General features: G+C 53.9%; 1 long non-coding RNA gene across 3 annotated transcripts in view; it reads right to left on the bottom strand.

Annotated features, from left to right (window-relative positions):
* Positions 1-1,095: 1,095 nt before the first annotated feature.
* Positions 1,096-24,027, bottom strand: part of LOC101907523 (uncharacterized) — a 161,687-nt gene continuing 138,755 nt past the window's right edge. For all 3 annotated transcript variants that reach the window (XR_238858.5, XR_009491820.1, XR_813537.4), the window contains one exon: positions 1,096-5,407. This is a non-coding gene — a long non-coding RNA (uncharacterized lncRNA). The remainder of the gene's footprint in view (positions 5,408-24,027) is intronic.

The raw sequence follows: 24,027 nt of genomic DNA, 5'->3' as shown, positions 1-24,027 counted from the left end.
CGGGTAAAAGCCATGAGGCTACGACTCAAGACTTCTGAACTGCAGGTCTCCAGTGACCTTGGCTTTGGCCAGGGACCCCAAAACGCTGATCGCCCTTTCCTTACCATAACACTTTTTGTGTCATTTACTGTGCTTATTCTGAACTTGTTTTAAACTTTTTTTCTCTCAATACTCTGTTTCTCTCATAAAAGCAGAAACTGGGTCACCTCTTACACTTTCAAACTTATTCTTTTTGGGGTCCCTAGCCAATGCCAGATGCTTTAAGAGAATGTGACAGAGTGGGAGGTCACAACCGATTGAGAGGGAATAATAAACCCAGGAAGGCTTCCTAGAGCAGGCAGCATTTGAAACGACCTTTAAGGATGCACAGGATTTCAGTAGCCTGGCTGCCCAACATAGACTCATCCAGGAAGAACTGCCAGAGGATTAAAACTCATGCTGAGTTCAATCAAAAATCACCACTGGAGTGTGAAAGGAGCTTTCCTAATTAAGCAATTCCAGAACATTTCCCAGCTCTTGACCGCATGAGTAGTAGTGGGGAACTGCTATATCCGGGTGGGCTGGGACCAAGTCTTCTCCACGGATGGCTAGCAGGGTGGCCTAGAAAAGGGCCTTGGGCGTCTGACATGGAGCAATGTGCATTGGTATGCTGTACCCCACAGCGGGTGGGTATCAGGGACCACCATCAAGGAGACCTGAGTACCTGGATCTCTACCTGAGTACCTGGATCTTGATCTGGATATCTGGATCTCTACCTGAGTACCTGAATCTCGATCTGGGCATCTGGATTTCTACCTGGGCACCTGGATCTGTACCTGAGTGCCTGGATCTCTGCCTGGGCACCTGGATCTCTACCTGGGCACCTGGCTCTCTGCCTGGGCATGTGGATCTCTGCCTGGGTACCTGGAGCTGCAGCGCTTCAGACTGAAGATGTTTCCAGCATAGGGTAAAGAACATGCCAGCTAGTTTGGTTCCGCTGAGGCTCATTCTTGGAAACTGGAGAGACTGGGTGTCTGTCCATCCCCTGGGGACTGGATATCTCCACGGGTTCTTGGCCTTACCCGATCAACAGCAATTGATGACAGACCAGACAAGAAAATTCAGGCAAGCTTTATTCAGGCTCCTGCTACAGCAGTGGGCAATGAAAACAAGTAACAGGCCCCCTTGCTTGTTCCCCAAGTGGAGGGAGCTGGCTCCTTCCATGGGGCGAGGGCAGGAGGCAGGTCCAGGGGTCAGGCAGAGCGGGGCCTGGGTGGGCAAACCTGGGAGGTGCTGTGTGCAGGGGACACGTGCAGGACCCTGCGTTTGCTCTCCACCCCCTGCTTTTGCTCCAGGTGCCTCAAAAGTGGCAGTTGGCTTTTGAGTCTTTCTGTTATGTTATTGTCCAGCATTTGCCCCAGCTGCACATCACAGTCATGTCTAGTCCTTACCGTCTCTTTGTCTTTTGTTGCTGGAGGAGATGCTGTCTAGGTACAGCAGTGTCCCAGGTCCCAGCCGGCCTCACGTGGAGAGTGACAAGCCCGGTCAGTTCACCGTTGGGCATTTCAGGCCGAAATCACGTGTTCACTGTGAAAAACTTAGAAACCAGGAGGTCTGTGTCTTTTTTTCCAGTGGTGGTGATGCTTATTTTAATGAGAGGCACGAGCTTCGCCCAACTGCCTGGGACCTGACTTCTGAAGCGCTCAGGGCGGAGGAGGGAGGAGACCCCCCAAGGACCACCTGGCGGGTTTGCAGCCCCGAGCCACGGCCACGGTAAACCCCCTGGGCAGCTGGAGCCCTGAACACAGGCGCCTCACACCCAGGACGACAAGGCTTCCATGCTGTCTTCCCTGCCTCGCTGAAGCCCAGGGCTGAGCTATCGGAGAAGGTGGGAGCTGGGGGGTGGGGGCGAGGGGGCAGGCAAGGAGGAAGGAAAGAAGAAGGAGACGGAAAAAATCCTTTTAAAAAAAGCCTTCGACAGAACCCGATAACCTGGAGTACACGGTGATGGGTGCCGGACGGCATACAAATGCCAAAAGGCAAGTCCCAGGCCGGGCCAACGTAAGGCTCAATATTTGCCTTTCCCTGAGCAAGCTAATAAATCCCCTACAGTTTTAGCCACGCAGAGCTCCCAGTTTTTATTTATTGGTCAAGACGGCAGGCAGGTTTTTTCTCTGCCTCCCAGTCACCCCGGGCAAACAGCGGGCCCCCTCCCCCTGGCCTGTCATCAGTCTGTATGTCTATTTGCCTTCTCCTTCGACAAACTCTTGCTCGGTGCACTGACAAGTACAAACGGCTTTGAAGGAGTCGTTGGTAATGGACTTCCTAAGACAGCCCTGTCTCTGGCTGGTGTGGCCGAAGGCAAAGCAAGAGCTACCTGTCAGCCATGGGCTGCGTCAGACAAGGCTTAGAACGGGACACACGGGAGGAGAACTTGGAGGACCATTAAGACCACCCCCTTCCTCTCCCATTTTATTGATGGGAAAAACTGAGACCTGGAGAAAAAGGCTTGAGTGACTTATACATGAGCTTGGAGCAAGCTGAAATCAACCCGGGGACTGCCCTGGAGGTCCAGTCATTAAAACTCTTTGCTTCCATTGCAAGAGGTGAGAGTTCAATCCCTGGTCAGGGAACAAAGATCCCACACGCCATGAGACGCAACCAAAAAATAAATCATCAGATAGACAAACAACTGCTGGATACTTTTTAAAAACTTAAGGGAAAAGGAAATTAAGGCTAGGACTTGAGCCAGAGAGAAGAAAAAATAGCAAAATTTTTAAGTCATGAACTCTATCCTTCCATATGGCGACACTGTGGATGACATGGCTAGAAGGGGTTTTGGGGAATGTGTGATGTGACTCCCTCATTTTACACGGAAAGAGCTGAGAAGTGGGACTTCCTGGGACAAAAACTCAGGTCTCCTTGTCTCCCTACTCTCTGCTTTTTTATCAGCGTAAGACACACAGCCGGACCCAGAAATGAGATGCCTTTGGCTCACTATCAGATGAAGAAATTGACACATGTGGATGAAGTACTCCTTGGAATTCTGCTGTCCCCCCTAAGGCTGAACATCATCCAACCTTCTCTCCCAGGTCTCTCTCAAGCTGCCAGAAAGGCTGCCTCCCCCACGGCCTGCCCATCCCGCATCCGATGCTGGAAACGGGATTCCCGCACTAGTCGAGGGTAGATCTAGATAACAGCGATGCTCTAGACCACTTCAGGCTCTGGGGATCTGGGATTCGACGTGGATGAGAAGAGAAGAAAAGAGGGAAAAAGAGGAAACTTCTGCTTTTGGCACCACAGTGGGACTTCTTCTGGAACCAATGACCACATGTGGGGTATAAAAATGAGGGAAACATCTGAAATGAGTCCTTTTTTTTAAAAAAAAAAAGAACAATGACACCCCAGGAACTGGCCAGTGTTCCTTCAACAGCAGTGAAGGCACGGAAATTCAGGACACAGGGAAAGACACACGTGCAGGAGGTTGGGTCTTTATCTCGACAGGTGTGCAGTGACAGAGTCTTTTCCAGATGCTTGCGTGCTCATCTCTACCCTAGTAGGTGATGACCTCCGTACACCCCCGCCCCCCGCCGGGGCCACCAAACAAGATGAGCAGGGTTAGATGAGATGCTTAAGCCTGTCTTTCAGCAGAAGAGATAAAGCCCTGATCCTCTGACAAGAAGCAACAACTTCAGGATGGCATGCGCTCCCGAAAGCCTGGCTTTCACTCACCTGGGAAGAACCTGTAATTTGCCTTCTGGTTGTTCTCACTTGTCGAGAGCACCCCCAAACTGTGGCTGGCGCAACCTCCTTCTCTCTCCCCCGCTACCACTACCAAGTTCCGCTGCCTTATCCCAGATAAAGCCCGTGTCTGGAAAGGGAAGGGAATTGGGGGAGGGGAGTTCCGAGTCTACAGCATCTGAGCTGACCTCGAAGGTTATCCAGGAGACTTCAGACAGAAAGCACACACTTCGGCCCAGTTTACACGCCCCTGATATTTTACGGGACCCTAGAGGTCAAAGGAATGTCAGGAAGTCTTCCAGCCAACTCCTTCACTCTCCAGACAACACCACCCCAAGAGTTTTTAGCTCTTAGTCTGTCTAGCTAAGATGCAGAAATTTTCTTCTTGGCTCTTATTTTATACAAACGTGTGACACACACACACACACACACACACACATCCCACAGTCTATTTTCCATTGTTTCCAGTGGCTGTATTATTTTTGTTTCATCATGAGCTGTTTTGTTCTCAACAGAAAAGGTTCACTTCATCAACAGGACTTGGGTTTTGTGGGGCCCCATCTATGGTCCGGACACACTGGAAAGAAGGGGTCCTCTAGAAACACCATCAACTCTGGCCGCTGGATAGTCTGTAACGAAGCACGGTGTTCTGACGTGGACTCCGACTGCCCCGCTGGGAGCTGATCACGCATCTGTGTCAACAGAAGACGTGTCCGTGTTCTGCTCCTCCAGACGTGCACCTGTGTGCAATCCAAACCGAGAAGGTGAACGTGGGTGACGCCAGCCTTCAGGATCCAGCTGCCTGCGAGGGCCCCTCCAACGCCCTAGCATCTTTACAGCCTGAAGAATTTCTGCACAGACCTGCATCATGTTGGAGCCTGTGGGGCCAGACCCCACACACATACAATGAGGAGGGATGCTCTTCCAAGGCTGCTTGTACAGCAACATGCAAACACCGGCCTTTTCAGAAGGAGCAAAATGTAAGATCAGTAGACTTATGTGTAGTGAACTTTTTGCTCTATATCCAGCTGAGAAGTGATGGAGTAAAAGAGAACTGCTGAGTCCGAAGGCTCAGCAGACGTGGGAGGTGGCGAGAATGAAAGAATGCAGGAGAAAACCCTCTGGTTTCCGAGGACTGGTGGGGGACGGTCTGAAGACCAGGCACCAGCAGAAGAAGTTATAAGGTCCACGGTCATGGCTTCCCCTTCAGCTGGAGGTGGCCTCCTGTTCACACAGGTCAACACACACAGGATTCCTCAGGCCGAGGTTCTTTGCTTTCTCCTCAAACATCTTCTTAAATCCAGAAGCTCCTTTAGCCTCCAGAAAGCGTGTGTGTGTTAGTCACTCAGTTGCGTCCAACTCTTTGCAACCCCATGGACCTGTAACCTGCCGAGCTCCTCTGTCCATGGGACAAGAATTCTGGAGTGGGTAGCCATTTCCTTCTCCACGGGATCTTCCTGACCCAGGGATCGAACCTGGGTCTCCTATGTTGCAGGCAGATTCTTTACCAACTGAGCCACCAGGGAAGTCCATTCTCCAAAATAAGACTTCTCATTCCAATCCAGAGCACTTGCCTCTTAAGAGAAGGTCCCATCTTAGCTCCTTGGGGTCTTCCTGGTTACACTGAGGTTCCTGGTGGGGACTGTGGGCGAGAGGAACAGTTCTCCACCTGTCCTGCCTCCCAGGCCTGTGGACAAAAAAACAGCAACACAGTGAGTCTGCATTCTGTCCTTTCAATGGAGGAATTTGAACAACGAACATCACCTTACTGCCTTTAATCCAGAATGTTCTAGCTACTGAATAGAACACTGTTGTTGTTCTTCAGTTGCTCGGTCGTGTCCGGCTCTTTGTGACCCCCAACTACTGTAGCCGCCAGGCTCCTCTGTCCATAGCATTTCCCAGGCAAGAATAATGGAGTGGGTTGCATCTCCTTCTCCAAGGGTATCTTCCCAACCCAGGGATCGAACTCACATCTCCTGCGCTGGCAGGCAGATTCTTTACTGCTGAGCCACCTGGGTGGCCCAACGTTCCTTCAAGCAGTATTTTAGCTAAGGCAGGGAAAAGGCCTGTTTATACTGTTCAAGTTTCCTTTGCAGCTCAGATGGTAAAAAATCCACCTGCCAATGCAGAAGATCCGGGATTGATCCCTGGGTTGGGAAGATGTCCTGGAGAAGGAAATGGCAAACCACTCCAGTATTCTTGCCTGGAGAATTCCATGGAGAATGGAGCCTGGCAGGCTATAGTCCATGGAGTCAGAAACAGTCGGACATGACTAAGTGACTAACACATACTGTTCAAGGAACTCTGTACACTGAATCCCTGTCTCCAGTGTACAGGGATCAAGACCATCCCCATGGAAAAGAAATGCAAAAAAGCAAAATGGGTGTCTGGGGAGCCCTTACAAATAGCTGTGAAAAGAAGAGAAGCAAAAAGCAAAGGAGAAAAGGAAAGATATAAGCATCTGAATGCAGAGTTCCAAAGAATAGCAAGAAGAGATAAGAAAGCCTTCCTCAGCGAACAATGCAAAGAAATAGAGGAAAACAACAGAATGGGAAAGACTAGAGATCTCTTCAAGAAAATTAGAGATACCAAGGGAACATTTCATGCAAAGATGGGCTCGATAAAGGACAGAAATGGTATGGACCTAACAGAAGCAGAAGATATTAAGAAGAGGTGGCAAGAATACACAGAAGAACTGTACAAAAAAGATCTTCACGACCCAGATAATCACGATGGTGTGATCACTGACCTAGAGCCAGACATCCTGGAATGTGAAGTCAAGTAGGCCTTAGAAAACATCACTACAAACAAAGCTAGTGGAGGTGATGGAATTCCAGTTGAGCTATTTAAAATCCTCAAAGATAATGCTGTGAAAGTGCTGCACTCAATATGCCAGCAAATATGGAAAACTCAGCAGTGGCCACAGGACTGGAAAAGGTCAGTGTTCATTCCAATCCCAAAGAAAGGCAATGCCAAAGAATGCTCAAACTACCACACAATTGCACTCATCTCATCCGCTAGTAAAGTAATGCTCAAAATTCTCCAAGCCAGGCTTCAGCAATACATGAACAGTGAACTTCCTGATGTTCAAGCTGGTTTTAGAAAAGGCAGAGGAACCAGAGATCAGATTGCCAACATCCACTGGATCATGGAAATAGCAAGAGAGTTCCAGAAAAACATCTATTTCTGCTTTATTGACTATGCCAAAGCCTTTGACTGTGTGGATCACAATAAACTGTGGAAAATTCTGAAAGAGATGGGAATACCAGACCACCTGACCTGCCTCTTGAGAAACATATATGCAGGTCAGGAAGCACCAGTTAGAACTGGACATGGAACAACAGACTGCTTCCAAATAGGAAAAGGAGTTCGTCAAGGCTGTATATTGTCACCCTGCTTATTTAACTTATATGCAGAGTACATCATGAGAACCGCTGGACTGGAAGAAGCACAAGCTGGAATCAAGATTGCCAGGAGAAATATCAGTAACCTCAGATATGCAGATGATGCCACCCTTACGGCAGAAAGAGAAGAAGAACTGAAGAGCCTCTTGATGAAAGTGAAAGAGGAGAGTGAAAAAGTTGGCTTAAAGCTCAACATTTAGAAAACGAAGATCATGGCATCTGGTTCCATCACTTCATGGCAAATGGATGGGGAAACAGTGGAAATAGTGTCAGACTTTATTTTTCTGGGCTCCAAAATCACTGCAGATGGTGACTGCAGCCATGAAATTAAAAGACGCTTACTCCTTCGAAGGAAAGTTATGACCAACCTAGATAGCATATTCAAAAGCAGAGACATTACATTGCCAACAAAGGTCCGTCTAGGCAAGGCTACGGTTTTTCCAGTAGTCATGTATGGATGTGAGAGTTGGACTGTGAAGAAGGCTGAATGCTGAAGAATTGATGCTTTTGAACTGTGGTGTTGGAGAAGACTCTTGAGAGTCCCTTGGACTGCAAGGAGATCCAACCAGTCCATTCTGAAGGATACCAGTCCTGGGTGTTCACTGGAAGGACTGATGCTGAGGCTGAAACTCCAGTACTTTGGCCACGTCATGCGAAGAGTTGACTCATTGGAAAAGACCCTGATGCTGGGAGGGATTGGGGGCAGGAGGAGAAGGGGACGACAGAGGATGAGATGGCTGGATGGCATCACTGACTCGATGGACGTGAGTCTGGGTAAACTCCGGGAGTTGGTGATGGACAGGGAGGCCTGGCATGCTGCAATTCATGGGGTCGCAAAGTGTCGGACATGACTGAGCGACCAATCTGTACACTGAATCATTGCTGGGAACCCTCACACAAGCCTTACCACTACACCATGGCTGATTTTAAAAACCAAATACAGCTCAGAAGAACAGTTCTGGACAGTTCTGTTTTTCAGCTTGTGAGCCATGGGGGCAGGAGCATGGAGGGGTCAGATCACCCAGTTTTTACAGATGAAGAAACTGAGGCACAGAGGGACCACGCTGCTCCGTACAGGATGACAGGCACCTGGTCCTTAAGCCTGATGGTCACTTCAGCTGGAAGTTCCCCCTGCTTTCACAGGTTGCTGTTCAGTCGCTCAGGTCTCTGACTCTCTGCAACCCCATGGACTGCAGCACACCAGGCTTCCCTGTCCTTCACTGTCTCTCAGAGTTTTCTCAAACTCGTGTCTATTGAGTCCATGATGCCAACCCACCATCTCATCCTCTGTCACCCGCTTCTCAAGAGACCCTCAACAATAAATTAGGAGATGATCCAGAGTGCATAGGGGAGGAAGTGGAAAAATACGATGTAACGCATTTCCCTTCTGCGCTGCAGACTGCAAATGTGTGAAGATGGACTTGGACTTACGCTTTCCTCGCTTCCCACTCCCCCACCTAACTCCCAGTTTCTGAGCCACAAATACACTGAGTACCACGAAATGCCCTCAGGGGACTTCCTCATCTTAAAATTGCAGAGACCCTCACTGGTGGCTCAGCTGGTAAAGAATCCACCCGCAATGCAGGAGACCCCCCTTTCAATTCCTGGGTCGGGAAGTTCCTCTGGAGAAGGGATAGGCCACCCATTCCAGTATTCATGGGCTTTCCTCGTGGCTCAGCTGATAATGGATCCGCCTGCAATGTGGGAGACCTGGGTTGGATCCCTGGGTTGGGAAGGGATCTTTCCAGGATCAAACCTGGGTGTCCAGCATTGGCAGGGGGATTTTTTTTTTTAACCATCTGAGCCACCAGGGAAACTTGAACAGTATAAACAGGCCTTTTCTCCCCCTTAACTAAAATACTGCTTTTAGAAGCAGCATTGGGCTTCCTAGGTGGCTCAGCAGCAAAGAGTCCGTCTGCCAACACAGGAGATGCGAGTTCAATCCCTGGGTCGGGAAGATCCCCTGGAGGAGGGCATGGCAACCCACTGTAGTGTTCTTCCATGGAGAATCCCCCTGGACAGAAGAGCCTGGCGGGCTACAGTCCATGGGGTCGCACAGAGTCGGACATGACTGAGAGTCTAAGCCCACACACAGTCACGAATGCAGATGAATCTGGGCTCCCCCATCTCTGACTCCATCACCGCCAGCCCATGAGAAATCACCTGCAAATCTGCTCGTTCACAAGCACCATGTGGGATGAGATGCTGAGAAGGCAGACAGAAACCAGACAGGCACGCTCCGCTCCTGTGGGCCACAGCAGAGAGGCAACAACTGACACAGCTGAGGCCGGAAGGACCTCAGCATCAGAGGGACATGCATGGACTCTGGGTGCAGGAGGACCAACCGGCCCCTCTGCCCCTCCATGGTCCTGTGAGGTCATGGCTCAGCCTGGCGCGAGGGAGCTCTCCTTCCTGGGTGCTTGTGCTAAACCCCAGGTGGGGATGTGTGGGCTGCGATGAAGCCAGAGAGAGGGGTGCTGAGGTCAGAGATGGCAAGACGTTCCCATAAGTGCCTGGGGGAGGGAGAAGATGCTTCAAGACGTTTGCCTGCAGGAGCACTGTGGAAGGAGAGAGTGTGCAGGCAGGAGTCAGCTCCCCAAAAGCCAGCGCAGCAGCCTTCACAGAGGCACCCTGGGGCTCCAGGCGGCCAAGAGGGAGACCGGAAGTCTCTCCCTTCCGACACTCCCTGGGACCCCGAAACGCCCCCAACAGCCCCAAAGTCCTGCTAAACTTTCTGATTTCCACATTTCCCCTCCTCAGACACCAGCAGCCGTCTGAGCTGAACCGGAGAGGACCAGGGAGAAGGCCTTTCCCCAGGGAGACGCACAGGGCGAGCAAATGAATTGGCAGCTGCCGGTGAATCACTCGGGGACTTCCTTCTCGTCTCCGAGCAACCGCACGCACTCGCACCGGGACATTAAACACAGAGGGGAACGTCGGGAGGCATGCGCAAAACAAAACAAAAAGCCAAACACACCACGGCGCCCCCACCGCCCGACTCATCCTAACCCCACAGACCCAGCCGAGGGGGCTGAGGGTTGGGGACGGGAGGGTGGAAATGAGAGCCTCCACCCAGGGGAGGAGAACGAGGTTAGGACCAGCTCAGCAGAGCCGGACGCACCCTCGCCCCACACCAAACCCTCTGGGTCGAGCGTTCGTATTTGGCCAAAGACACACCTCTGTTAGCCTAGAGAAAGGCACTGGGCCAGCAGATTAGCAGGCACCTGGAGATCTGAAAGATCACTTAGAAACCCAGATGCGGGGGCGGGGTGGGGGGGTTAGGAAGCTGACAGTGGTTGAGACGCCGGTTTGGCTTCCCTGCCTCTCCCCCCAGCATCATTCTCCAGGTAAAGGCAGCTGCTAACTCCAGGGTCGGGTCCCCTCCCCACCTGCCTCCACCCCGCTCCCCACCCCCGCCACAGGCCCGGTTTTTTCCCACTCGTATGTTTTCCTGCCCGTTGCTATGGCCACTAGGAGCTGGTTAGACAGGACTCCAACACGCCGCCTTGCCCTTCAGACCCTGCCTCTCTGAAAACACCCAGGACAGAAGGAGAAAGCATGTTAAGAGTCTACAGGTGGAAAAACCCTGGAGAAAAACTGGGGACTGGGAAAGGAAGAAGAGGGCCCCTGTGAAAGGCTGAATGCGTGTGCATGCAAGCTCAAGTTGTGTCTGACTCTCTGCCACCCCATGGACTGTAGCCCTCCAGGCTCCTCTGTCCTTGGGACTCTCCAGGCAAGAACACTGGAGCGGGTCGCCATGCCCTCCTCCAGGGGATCTTCCCAACCCAGGGATGGAACCCACATCTCTTGCTTCTCCTCCGTTGGCAGCCAACAGGTTCTTTACCACTGTGCCCCCTGGGAAGCCTGACGTGCTGACTATCAGCCCCCATAGATACGTCTTAATACCCCTGCAACCTATGAATGTTGTTACCTTCTATAGCCAAAGAGACTGCGCAGGTGTGAGCAAGTCAAGGATCTTGAGAGGCAGAGATTGTCTTGGATGACTGGGGGAGAGGGGACACGTATACTCCCAAGTGTCCTAATAAGAGGGGAGCGGAGGGGGGTGTGACACAGAAGAAGGAGCAGGAGGTGTCACGACAGAAGCGGGAAGCTGGAGGGAGTGTTTCAAGGCAGGAAGCAGGAGGCAAGGGAAGCAGGAGGTCTCCAGAGGCTAGAAAGGCCAGGAAATGAACCCTTCCCGAGAGCTTCCCAAAGGAAAACAGCCCTGCCGACACCTTGACTTCCACCCAGTGAAAGTGGCCGATGAAAGAGACTGTGGGAGAAGGGAGTGTGGTTTCAAGCCACTGCGTCCATGATGACCTTCTTGCACCATATAGGAAACTGAGCTTGTCAATCAGGGCATGCACCGTCTGCTTCCTCACAGACCTAGAGAAGAGGGTTGCTGGCTGCTCTTGGTTGGGGTTGGGGGGCTGGCACTGGGATGAAATCCAAGGCACTGGAGGATGCTCAACTACACCCCTGGCCTCCAGCCTCGAGAAGCCAGGAGCAGCCCCACTCAGTGTGACCACTGAAAACATCTCGGACACTGGCGTGTGTCTGGCATTGGGAGGTGGGGGATGGGGAACGGCAGAATCCCTCCCACAGACAATCACTGCCCCTGAGGTGCAGCCCTTTCTTGACTTCAGCTGCACCTGAGAATCACCTGGCAAGCTTTTCAAAACTCCCATGCCTGGGGCTCGGCCCAGCCTGGGGAAGCTGGCATCGCTTAGGGCGGGACAAGGCAGCAGTTAGAGCCGTGCTGCTGATTCCGATGGGTGGCGGGTGTTGAGAACCGCTGCATGTTGCAAAGGGCCAGAAAGCCCAGAGGAGAGAAGAAGAAGAAGGCAGCGATACACCTGAGTCCCAGCGACAGCCAGGACACAAGACGCCCCGAGGCAGAAACCACACAGGCTCACCAGGGCAGACCTGGGAACGCACATCCCAGCTGCCAGACGGGTGACTGGCTGGCGTGGAATTCCTGGTGGCTGTGTCACCTTGTTTCCCATCGGAACAGGGTGGACGCCTTGCAAGAAGGTGTCTCCCAGGAATAACCACACAAAGCCTCAGCCTCCTCCGCTCATGAAGCCAGCACAAAATGAGCCGGCTCCCACCCAACGCTATAAACATGAACTCACGGGACAAGAAGCACCGTCTCGGTAAAAACGGTGATCCTGCCTGGGGCCGGTTTAGGAGCAGGGAGCCTCCATTCTGCATCCAATTGGTAAACTTCCCAGGCACCGAGACCAGAATCCTCCCACAGGGATGCACTCTGAGCAAGGAGACTTCACGTCTCGAAAGCTGTCCTGATAATAAGCTTGGCTGGCAGTCTCTACCCGGGTCAGAGAGGAAAGGGAGGAGAGAATCTAATGAGAAACCAGCTGCTGAGCAAGAGACAGAGCTGAACAGGTTGATGCTCTGACTTCTTGCAAAGAAGGATGCGGTCACGTGTAAGTTCTCTCTCCTGCTGGGACCGTCTTTTTCCTTCATTATTTCATCCCCAGCCTGCCTGGCCGAAAGGCTGAGCCAAGCATTTCCTTATTTCCTTTGGCCAAAATCGCGAAGTCCAGGATGTCACTGGGGGAAGCAGAGGGGAGGAGGAAGAGGAAGGAAAAAATTTAAAAAGGAGGATGGGAAGGAGGTGAGGTGGGAAAAGAGAGAGGAGTGGAGGACAGAGGAGCAGGGGACAAGGGAGGCTCACAGCTACAGGATGAATAGGTCCCACCCGTGTCAGCCCCACCGGGCCCCCCGGATGGGAAGATGGGCGACAGGTATGCGTCGGGCTCTCTTAGCAGGGGCCCCCAACCTGCAGGATCGAATGCCTGATGGTCTGAGGTGGAGCTGATGCAACAAAAAGAGAAATAAAGTGCACAATAACTGCAACGTGCCTGAATCATCCCCAAACCATCCACCCACCCAACCTGGGTCCGTGGAGAAACCGGCCCCTGATGCCAAAACCACTGTCCTACAGGAGAGGCGAACTCCCTGTGGGTCTTTAAGAGGCGAAGGCTCAGGGGGATGGAGCCTCCCAGCTCCTGCTCTTCCCTTCCCCGGGATTCTTCCAGTCCACTTCATGCACCTGCTTGGAACAAAGCGGAGAAATCCAGTCGCCCTGCACCAGGGCTATCAAAGAGGAAAGGAGCTCAGGGGCCTGGTCTGTCCCCAGAGACACTGAACAGATTCCTGGGCAAAGAATCTAGGGCTTTGGGGCTCCCCCTGGCCATTTCCAAGGCTCCCACATTCCCTTCCTACATCCTGCCCTTCCCCACAGAGTCGGAATGCATCTCACTCTTAACTAGAGCAACTGAACTGAACTTAACTAGAACCTCTGGGTTCCCTCCAGCCTATAAACCTCGTGTACTAATGTCCCGACTCTTGCAAACTCATTGAGAAATAAGCTTTAGGAAGCTTCCAGATGTTCCGCTTGCAGGGCGGTATTTCTCTGCCTCTGTCTCCAGGGGTCCACTCACGAGGCCCAGCAGCCTGCCTGCCCAGGTGAAATCTGAGGGCCAAGAGGCACCGCCCGGGGGTGGGGGGGGAGACGCCATTTCCCGCAGGACCACACTCAACCACCGTGTTCATCTGCTCCACCCTTGCAAAGACACGACCTCCTACACCCCGTGTGTTCTTGCACCACCCCACGCCCCGTTTCTTTCACTCTCCCCGGTGAGCCCTGCATCCCTGGAGTATGATTCATGCTGTGCGAACACCTCCGAGCGACAACAGAGAAGCAAGTCCGCGACTCCCAAACGAGTAAGCTTTGTCCTCTGTGAGCATCCACCGCACCTCTCCCTTTTTAAAACTCTCACTGGACAGCCCCTGTAACGGAGCCCGGGACCCAACAACACGGGGCGGCTCTTCCACGTGAGATGCTAAGTCAACACCGGCAGAGACGTCTTAGGAGCCTGACCGGCCAGAAGAACAAGGGAATGGCGTTCGTGACCTGTCAAGGCCCCCGCGGTGCTGGTGGCCTCTGATCTCTAGGAAGCTAACTGCCAACGGGCAGCCTTGTACACACACAGCCACGCACACACCCTTCCCCACACGCACACCCCCGAGGGATTCTTTGCACAAGGTGACGCGGTGTCCCTTTGATGCTCGCCGGACGTGTTCCCATTGGGCAAAAACCAGACCTCAATAAAACCGGGCATTATCAAGAGGCCGCTGGTGGGCGATTGCGCCCGCCTGTTATCTCCGTGGCCCTGGGCGGGGCGCTCTGTGGTTCTCCACGGAAAAGCATTAACTTCTAGGTGGATCAAAGACCCTTCCGAACCGGCCGACCCGGATCTCTTGTTTATCCACAGGGGATTGTTCCCCAAGATGGACTTTAAGATAACTGGGACCCCAGTCCCAGACTCCTCTGTCCTCTGCTTATCTGTCACCCAGTATGTCCCTCGGGGGCCGCCTAACGGCCAATCACAAGGGCCTTCTGCTCTCCCACTTTTCCAGGTGGCCCATTTAACAACAGAGTAGGGGACTGGCCCTGCTGCAAGCTGGGGACCTGGGGGCAGAGAGACACCTACTTTGGGGGGCAATCTCTCCATGAATCACACCAGGGAGGGGGTGTTCCAGAGAGCAGGGTGTTTCCTACACTCTTTCCTCGAGAGGGAGAGACCGACGGTTCCTAGATGGACAGTTCCCCACACTTGGCCCCTAAAGTCCCTGGTTGGACTCTACTGTCTACCCTGATGTTCAAGCGCCCACGATCCACCTGCGGGAGGACCCAGAGGGACCCCCGAGCCAGTCTGGCTCTGGACCGCCCATCGGCCTGGAGAGGAAGAGCACGTGTGCTTAAGGGCAGCAGGTGTGGCGGCCTGGGTGCCTCCCCGCCGCCTCGGCTCCACGCGGGTCTGGCAGCTGCCCGGGCGGCCAGGTTATTCTTCTTTCCATGCACAGCACCCAGCTCAGTGTGCAGCCCTGACAAGGCACACGGATGAACAGAGGAGGGAACCAACAAGTGAGCTGCCTGCGGGCTGCTCAGTGGCAGGCCTGCACGCTAAGTCGCTTCAGTCACGTCCGACTGTTTCGCGACCCCCGGTGAACTGCAGCCCACCAGGCTCCCCTGTCCATGGGATTCTCCAGGCAAGAACACTGGAGTGGGTTGCCATACCCTCCTCTACAGGATCTTCCTAACCCGGAGATTGAATGCTGCGTCTCTTACATCTCCTGTGGCGGCAGGCGGGTTCTTTACCACTGGTGCCACGTGGGAAGCCTCGGTCCCACCGACAGGGAGGACTCCAGGAAGCACATAGCCCTGGAGATGCTTCACTTAATGATATGGAGTCAGATCGAGGTTCACTTTCAGAGTCCCAGGCACGCCACCTGCATCCTCTGTAACCCACCTGCAAAGCAGGAATTATACTCAGACCGCCTCCCCGGTAGGGGTGCTATGAGGACTGAGGCTCAAAAAGTAGTGTTTGCCTTTATTACCGTATTTCCCTATAGCATTGTCTCTACGAAGGAATCTAGGGGACTTCCCTGGTGGTCCAGTGGCTAAGACTGTGGTCCCAACGCAGGGGGCCCGGGTTCAATCCCTGGTTGGGGAACTAGATCCCACACGCGGCAACTACAGATTCTGCAGCCCCAACGGAGACTTGGCGCAGCAAAATAAATATCAAAAAAAAAAAAATCCAGGTAGCACGTTTTCAAAGGTGGAAGAAGAAGCACGTGCCTTGGTTATTCCCCTGGTGTGGACCAGATGTGAGAGGCGTCTGAAACGCCAGCTTGATCATCCATCACTGCTTTTCTCCTCCTTTTTTAAATCAATGAAGTCATTTCTGGCATTAAGAGGAACCCTTACCTCTTTCCGTATTCCCTCATTTGCCCCTAAAAGCCTGAGGACTCCATGTGCAGGGAGTTGGCAAGCGAGCCAGGGGTCACGAGCTGCTGATAAGAGCTGTTTCCAGGGGAGCCCCGCAGCGAACACGGCCACAGACAGTCCAGGGGCTGCACGCTTGATCCCAGCCCAGCTGAGGCCACTGGGGACCCCAGCGTTGTCATTGTTTAATCGTGAAACGTACAGACACTTGATGGCTCGGTGGTAAAGAATCTGCCTGCAAAGCAGGAGACACAGGAGACTTGCGATCGATCCCTGGGTCGGGAAGATCCCCTGGAGAAGGAAATGGCAACCCACTCCAAGTTTCTTGCCTGGAGAATCCCATGGACAGAGAAGCCTGGCGGGCTACAGTCCATGGGCTCGCAGAGAGTCGGACATGACTGGGCACGCACGCATGGACGGATGAATGTGCAGACACCCTCTGCCTTTAGCTTGCACCTCTTTCCTTGCGTTTCTCAGGCTTTTCACGCTTGTGCCGTCTTCCTCAAACCCCTGCCTCATTCCCGTTAGAGACGCCACAGCCTGGAGAGCCAACCCAAGTGGCACGGCTGTCCGCGGACTCTGCCTAGCATGCCCCAGCCCCGGCCCAGCCCGCACAGCGTGTGATGCGGGTGCTGAGGGGATAAGGAAGCGGGGTCTCAGCACCCCACGGCCACGGCAGGCCGAGGCTGCCACCCAAGCCTGCAGCTGGGCTCCAGGAGGGGCTGGGAGGTCAAGCCGCAGGCTCACAGGACAGACCACCCACACGGCCCCGCCCCGCTCTGGCCCTTGGCCCTGCCTTGGAACAGTCTGCCACATGGCCTCCCTCGGGGAGGCCGAGAGGACGAAGGGTTGAAATCAGGGGCGAGGAAGAGCCCCATCTCCCTCCATGCACCAGAGACCCTTCCTGGGTGGCGGGGCGGGGGCGGCATGTCCCCCCAGCTCCAAGTCTGAGGGCACTGGGCCTGCGATGAGCCGGGGCCTCCCTCTCCTAAAACCCAGATGTGTTTCCAGGGTTTGATGGAACCTGAAAGAACCCTAACCTTCTTCAGTTACTTCACACTTCTCTAATTAAAGATGCAAACTGGATTTTCATGTTTGCAGAGAGAGCTTTGACCGCGAGTGTAGGCAGCGGAGCAAAACAGGAAGGATCTCTTTGGTGTTCTCTCTCTCTGTCTTCCCTCTAAAAGTACAGGGACACAGGGGGAGGGGAGCAAACAGGATCTTGGCAGCCTGGCCTCCAAGCGCCCCTGGAGCTGGCCTGCCTTCTGTTGGAAGCTCTTCTCTTCTTTGCTCCCAGAGACACCAGTCCTCATCCCCGTCAGTTGCGCAGGGGTGGAGGTGGGGGGAGCTGGGTGAGGCTCTGGGAAAGAGAAGAAATGGGCAAAGCCCAGGTCCTCTGGCTTAACTGCCCAGAAGAGAGCCCGAACGCCTCGTCTGGGTGGAAGGCAACGGTCCCAGCTTCCTTGGCACGGTGCGACTCGCCGGAATCCAGAGCCCCGGCTGGCAGAACAAGGGTGGACAGTGGAGCCAGCCGGAGGGGGGCGGTCTGGGCGGGAGGGGGAAGGGCTCAGTGAATCACATAAATTAGAGACAGAAGGGATGTCAGGCCACCTTCACTTCCTTCCTCCCCTAATGGGAATTATCTCATTAGCCCTGAGCTTCCTAGAGGCTAACTTTAAATGATTCCTGTACTGGGGGCTTTCAATCCACAGCCGCGCCACCCGACCCCCAACTCAGTGCCCCCCTTCCCCATCAGATCTGCTCTAGAAGGGCTCTTAAAGGGACAGCAGTCAAAAGACACCGGTTCAACCTATTTAACTCTGAATGCTTTGCTCCAAACATTTCATCCGATGTTAAGTTTTGCCCTTTCAACCTTTACTTCCACTTACAGGAATTTATTATAAGAAAACGGTCATGGAGGGACTGCCCTGGGGGTCCAGTGGTTAATTAAGACTTGGCCTTCCCAATGCAGGGGGTGCGGTTCAATCCCTGGTGGGGGAACTAGGATTCTACACGCCTCACGGCCAGAAAACGACAACATCAAGCAACAGCAGTGATACTGTGACAAATTCAATAAAGACTTTAAAAATGACCCACTTTCAAAAATCTTATTTAAAAAAAAGATAACAGTCATGGACACAGTTTCGTTGTGCTGTGTTAGCGGCTCAGTCGTGTCCGAATCTTTGTGACACCAAGGACTGTAGCCCGCCACGCTCCTGTGTCCATGGGATTCTCCAGGCAAGAATACTGGAGTGGGTTGCCATGCCCTCCTCCAGGGGATCTCCCAGAACCAGGGATTGAACCCGAGTCTCCTGCACTACAGGCGGATTCTTTACCATCTGAGCCACCAGGGAAGCCCCAGGGACATGGTAACAGGTCAATAATGACACAGCGTATGCCCACCTCCCCCAAAAGACAGACATATTGGAATCTCTGGGACCTATAAATGCTACCTTATGTGGCAAAGGAGCCTCTGCAAACGGGATTAAGCTAAGGATGTTAAAAAGGGGACATGGGCTTGGACTACCCGGGTGAGTGCTAAACTCAATCACAGGTGTCCTCACGAGGGAGGAGCAGAGGAGCATTTGACTCGACGGGAAGACACAACAGGATCACAGAGGTAAGGGTGGGGTGACGTGGCTGCTGCTCCAGGTGGGCCCACAGCCTCCAAAAGCTGCGAGAGGCCGGGACCATTCCTGCCCCCCACCCCCAACTCCTCCCTGCCCCCAGAGCCTCCTCAAGGAGCCAGCTTTGATGACAACAACCCGAGATTTTAAGACTCATCAACCCAAGAATCCTAAGACTCATTTCAGACTTCTGGCCTCCAGAACTGCAAGAGAATAAATGTGTGTATTAAACAAACAAACAAACACCAAGTTGATGGTAATTCGTTACAGCAGACCCAGGAAACTAGTACAGATATAAATAAAGTTCTTGCTACCAGGATTGTAGGATTGTATGAGGGCTAAGGGTGGTTTGATCCCTTTCTAGGAATGAAGATGGAGGAACTGGAGACAGTTTAGCAGAGAGAGATTAGACAGAGTCAGAGAATCTGTATGCAGGTCAGGAAGCAACAGTTAGAACTGGACATGGAACAACAGACTGGTTCCAAATCGGGAAAGGAGTACGTCAAGGCTGTATATTGTCATCCTGCTTATTTAACTTATGTGCAGAGTACATCATGAGAAACGCTGGGCTGGATGAAGCACAAGCTGGAATCAAGATTGCCGGGAGAAATATCAATAACCTCAGATATGCAGATGACACCACCCTTATGGCAGAAAGTGAAGAAGAACTAAAGAGCCTCTTGATGAAAGTGAAAGAGGGGAGTGAAAAAGCTGTCTTAAACCTCAACTTTTCAGAAAACTAAGATCATGGCAAATAGATGGGGAAACAAGGGCAACAGTGAGAGACTTTATTTTTCTGGGCTCCAAAATCACTGCAGATGGTGACTGAAGCCATGAAATTAAAAGATGCTTGCTCCTTGGAAGGAAAGTTATGACCAACCTAGACAGCATATTGAAAAGCAGAGACATTACTTTGCCAACAAAGGTTCGTCTAGTCAAGGCTATGGTTTTTCCTGTGGTCATGTATGGATGTGAGAGTTGGACTGTGAAGAAAGCTGAGAGCTGAAGAATTGATGCTTTTGAACTGTGGTGTTGGAGAAGACTCTTGAGAGTCCCTTAGCCTGCAAGGAGAGCCAACCAGTCCATCCTAAAGGAGATCAACCCTGAATATTCATTGGAAGGACTGATACTGAAGCTGAAACTCCAACACTTTGGCCACCTGATGTGAAGAACTGACTCATTGAAAAAGACTCTGATGCTGGGAAAGATTGAAGGCGGGAAGAGAAGGGGACGACAGAGGATGAGATGGTTGGACGGCATCACCCATTCAATGGACATGAGTTTGGGTGAACTCCGGGAGTTGGTGATGGACAGGGAGGCCTGGCGTGCTGTAGTCCATGAGGTCGCAAAGAGTCGGACACGACTGAGCGACTGGCCTGGGTATAGCAAAGGCACTAAATGATGCTGACTGCCCTATCAGGAGTGCCCTCTGCAGTCTCGATCCCCAGTCCTCCTTTCAGTGAATGCACTAAATGATGCTGACTGCCCTATCAGGAGTGCCCTCTGCAGTCTCGATCCCCAGTCCTCCTTTCAGTGAATGCACTAAATGATGCTGACTGCCCTATCAGGAGTGCCCTCTGCAGTCTCGATCCCCAGTCCTCCTTTCAGTGAATGCATGAAACACCACAAAGCAGCGAAACTAAGAACGAGATGATCTGCGTCTTCAACAGCTATTTGCCAAGCACCCCGCTTGCTCACTGAACAGCGTCTGATAATCCTGTGTGCCTCTCCTCTTTGCTGATAAACCAGAACAGCTCATACAGCACCAGACATCAGCACCCCAATGCCCACGTGGCCTGCCACCAGACTCTCTAAATGTGCAGTCGGAAGGTCCCTCGGGGAAAACCTAAGCAGAGAAAGGCAGAGAAGGCGGGGGAGCCTTCTGCAGCAGCCAAGGGCAGGCTGGCTGTTGCGGCTGGAGCCCAGACAAAGCGCGTCCACCGGGCGCTGACTGATGATTGGCTGTGGGAAAGGCCCCAGGGGCTCCTAAGTCACAGGTGGGTGCCTGCAAGTCACCCTCCCAGGGGGGCTCCGGCCTCAGGCCCTGCCTCACCGCGAATCACAGATAGCACCCCAGTGTCTCAACCCCACGCTGGGTGGCCCTCGCCCCACCCATCGCACCCCTGGAGCCTGTCCCATGCTTGGTGATCTCAGCCGGCCTCACACAAACCCTGTCAAGGAGGCGGGACAGGTGTTACGATCCCCACTTTCCAGACGGGGAAACTCTGCTGGAGCTGCTGCATGACTCGCTCAGGGCCACCCAGGGAGTACAAGCCCCAGGGCTCCGTCCACAGCCCAGGGCGATGGTGACCCCAGCCTCCCTGTGTACCGACCAGGACTTTGGGGCTTTAAAAGTTGCTGCTGTTTAATCGCTCAGTTGTGTCCGACTCTCTGCAAACCCATAGACTGCAGCCCGCCAGGCTCCTCTGTCCATGGGGTTCTCCAGGCAAGAACACTGCAGTGGGTTGCCATTTTCTCCTCCAGGGGATCTTCCCGACCCGGGGATGGAATCCGTGTGGACTGCGTGGGCAGGCGGGTTCTTTACCAGACCACCACCTGGAAAGCCCAGGGCTTCACACGAGTGGCACCAGACAGCAAGGGGATGGCTCCTCTGCCTGGGCACTGCTGCTTTTTTGGACGCTGGGAGCACGACTCCCTGAAGTTCCCACCTATTCCCAGTCTATCAATCTCTGTCCTCCGGCTTGAGGGTGGGAGGAGAAGGGCACTGCCTTTGGAGGCGGTGGGGGGAGGCAGGCATGGCTTGTGGCAAGGCAGTGCTGCCCCTAGGAGCATGACGCACACTCTCGGGACCGGGGAGGTGAAGCTGTGCACCGTGTACTTTGCTGGGCATGGAGGAGAGAGAGGCGAGAGCAGAGCTGATCTGAACGCCTCACTGCCTCGCTCGGCTCACAAGCCAGGACACTCCCACGGGCCCCGGAAGCACCCTCTGTTTCCCTAAGCTGTGCCCAGCAGCCTCCGCCAGGGTGGGCTGCTGCAGAGCAGAGCGCAGCAAGAAGAGTCCCCCTCTTCTGGGGTCACAGGGCAGCCGGGCCCTAGATCAGGGGGCGCCCGGGAGGTGGCAGAGCTCCTCCTCCATGGGGCCCCTGGATGACATCGCCCGCAGCACCCACAGCCATGCCCAGCAGGCCTGACTGAGCCGGCAACCAGATCCCCCGAGGTGGCAGCCGCAGGTGGGGCGGGGAGGGCCCCGCAGGATGCCCGGATTCGGGCCAATTTCCCGGCCGTGGTTTCCCCTTACCCTGCCTCATCCTCCGTGGAATCTGTACCCCGAGGGGCCCCTCAGGAGAAGCTCTAGGACTAAGAGGTCCACGGCCTCTTCTGCACACGGGGTGAGGCGGCAAGGAGCCTGAAGCAGGGAGCAGACAGTGTGGGAGCCATGAGCAGTCAGGCGGCCCGCGGCAGGTTCCCATGGCACCCTGACTGGCAGCGTGAATAGCTAACCGCGCCCCAGACAGGTGCTGGCGGCCTGGCCTTAGGAGTGCTCGCTCAGAGCACAAGCTGATTCACTTCCCCCTGTCGTCTCCGGCAGAGTGAGTCAGCGGAGCTTCGCACCAGCTCCGCCACCTCGGCCGAGGAACACGCACGCCCGTCTCTCTGTACCACCTGTTTCCCAGGACTGCGGGGCCCCCTGCAGCCAGCCCTCACCGTTTAGGGCAGACAGCGTCCCTGGTACCTAGCCTCCAGCCCTCCCGGTCCCCGCCCCACGCCCAGGACAGCTCAGTGAGTCCAGACCGCGACCCACCAGGAGTCCGGAGGGAGAGCCCGACAGGTGTGCATCCGGGCCCGAGGATGGGTGAGCTGGTGCCACCTTTGACCTTTAACAGCCCTCTGCGACCTTCCCAACCCTCTTTGGAGATAGACTAGAAGTGGAAAATTCCAGAACTGATGAACCAAAGGGCAAAACCGTGAGGCGACGTCAGCTTCCCTCTGGGGAGTAACAGGGACTGAAGGTGTGAAACCGAGTCCCGGGGATGTTGACATGCTTCCTACTTGCTACGTCAAAGGCGAGGCGGCACTGGCCACCGAGGCCACGATTCTGGAGGCTCCTGTGCTGGCTCTGGAGTAAACCTTTTAGGAAGAATCACCCGGAAAGACATCCGATAACACTCACCCAGGGAAAAGAAACTCATACATCTCTGGGTCATCTTTTTGTCCCCACTCATGTATGGTCTCTCCTACAAAATTTTTTTTTTTTTTGTAATTAAAAAGACAAAGTTAAAGAGGGAAAAGGAAAAATATGAAAATAAAACACAACAGTTTTTAAAAAAGAAAAGAAAGAAACCTCACTGAAATAGTTTGGGGATTTACTTTTTTTTTTTTTTTTTCATTCTCAAAAAGTCCCTCCCACTACCTGGTTTCTAAAACAGACGGTAAACAGAGATGACATCAAATTGGGCAGCGACTGGCTCTCCCGGCCAGGGGCTGTCCGCAGGTGTGAGACCGACAGATTGAGCAAAGATGACACCATTGCTATCCTTAGAAGATGAGAAGCACGGAGGAGGAGCAAGGAGCCCTGGGTGTGGGGGGAACCCGACACCCCGCACCGCTGGCCTTCTGGGTAAACTCGTTCGTCTAGATGGGGGCCCCCGAAGTGGGGCTCCCTGTTGGGGAGTTTTGTTTACCCCTCACCTCTCAGGTATGGTTAGCTGAATCACGCCCCGAGGGCTCCGAGAGCTCGGGCTGCACGCTGTCTGCGCTCCACGGAGCACTCCGGACTTTCCAAACTGCATCTTGAGATCCGCTGGTTGCCGCCACGGCTTTGGCTTGACCCCTGAAGGGGGCGAGGTGCTTTCCCCGCCACACACACGTCCCGCACATCGCAGCTGTGTCCCTGGCCCCGAGCGGACCGAGGCCAGAGGGGAGGGGACAGACTCCACCCCTGGCGGCTGGCTCGGGGGACAGCATGAGTCATGAGGCCTGGCCGGTGACCGCGATGTCCTGGGGTGAAGTGGGAGGCCTGGGGGATGCGGCCCAAGGCAGGGGCCAGAGCCACAGTGACTCAGACTGGGGCCCCCGGGGGAAGTTCCGTCGCTGCATCCTCTGGATGGCTCCTGTCCCCCTGGGTGAGGTCATCCCCAGGGCCGCTCAGAACTGGGACTTGCTTGGTTCTCTGTGAGCGCCTGGCTTCCCTCTCAATCACCGTTACAGCAGGAATTATCATTTTAGCATCCACACCTCTCCGCTACCCGCCACACACACACACACACACACACACACACACATGATGGACGGACCCAGGCAAACAGCCTGTCCTCCCCCCGCGGCGTCAGATTTTTTCATCTGTAAAAACAGGCCTTTCTCCTGATGATGTCAGGCAGGAGCCTCCAAGGCTCAGAGGTGGTGAGCAGACTGCTCACTGAGAGGAAGTCTGCTAGATCCATGAGAGTGGGTGATATTCTAATATTACTGTTTGTGACTAGTGCTCCACGGACCCGGCCAC

This window comes from Bos taurus, chromosome 19, assembly GCF_002263795.3.
Source record: "Bos taurus isolate L1 Dominette 01449 registration number 42190680 breed Hereford chromosome 19, ARS-UCD2.0, whole genome shotgun sequence".
NCBI classification, from domain to species: domain Eukaryota; kingdom Metazoa; phylum Chordata; class Mammalia; order Artiodactyla; family Bovidae; genus Bos; species Bos taurus.
This window is presented reverse-complemented; position numbering and strand designations above follow the sequence as displayed.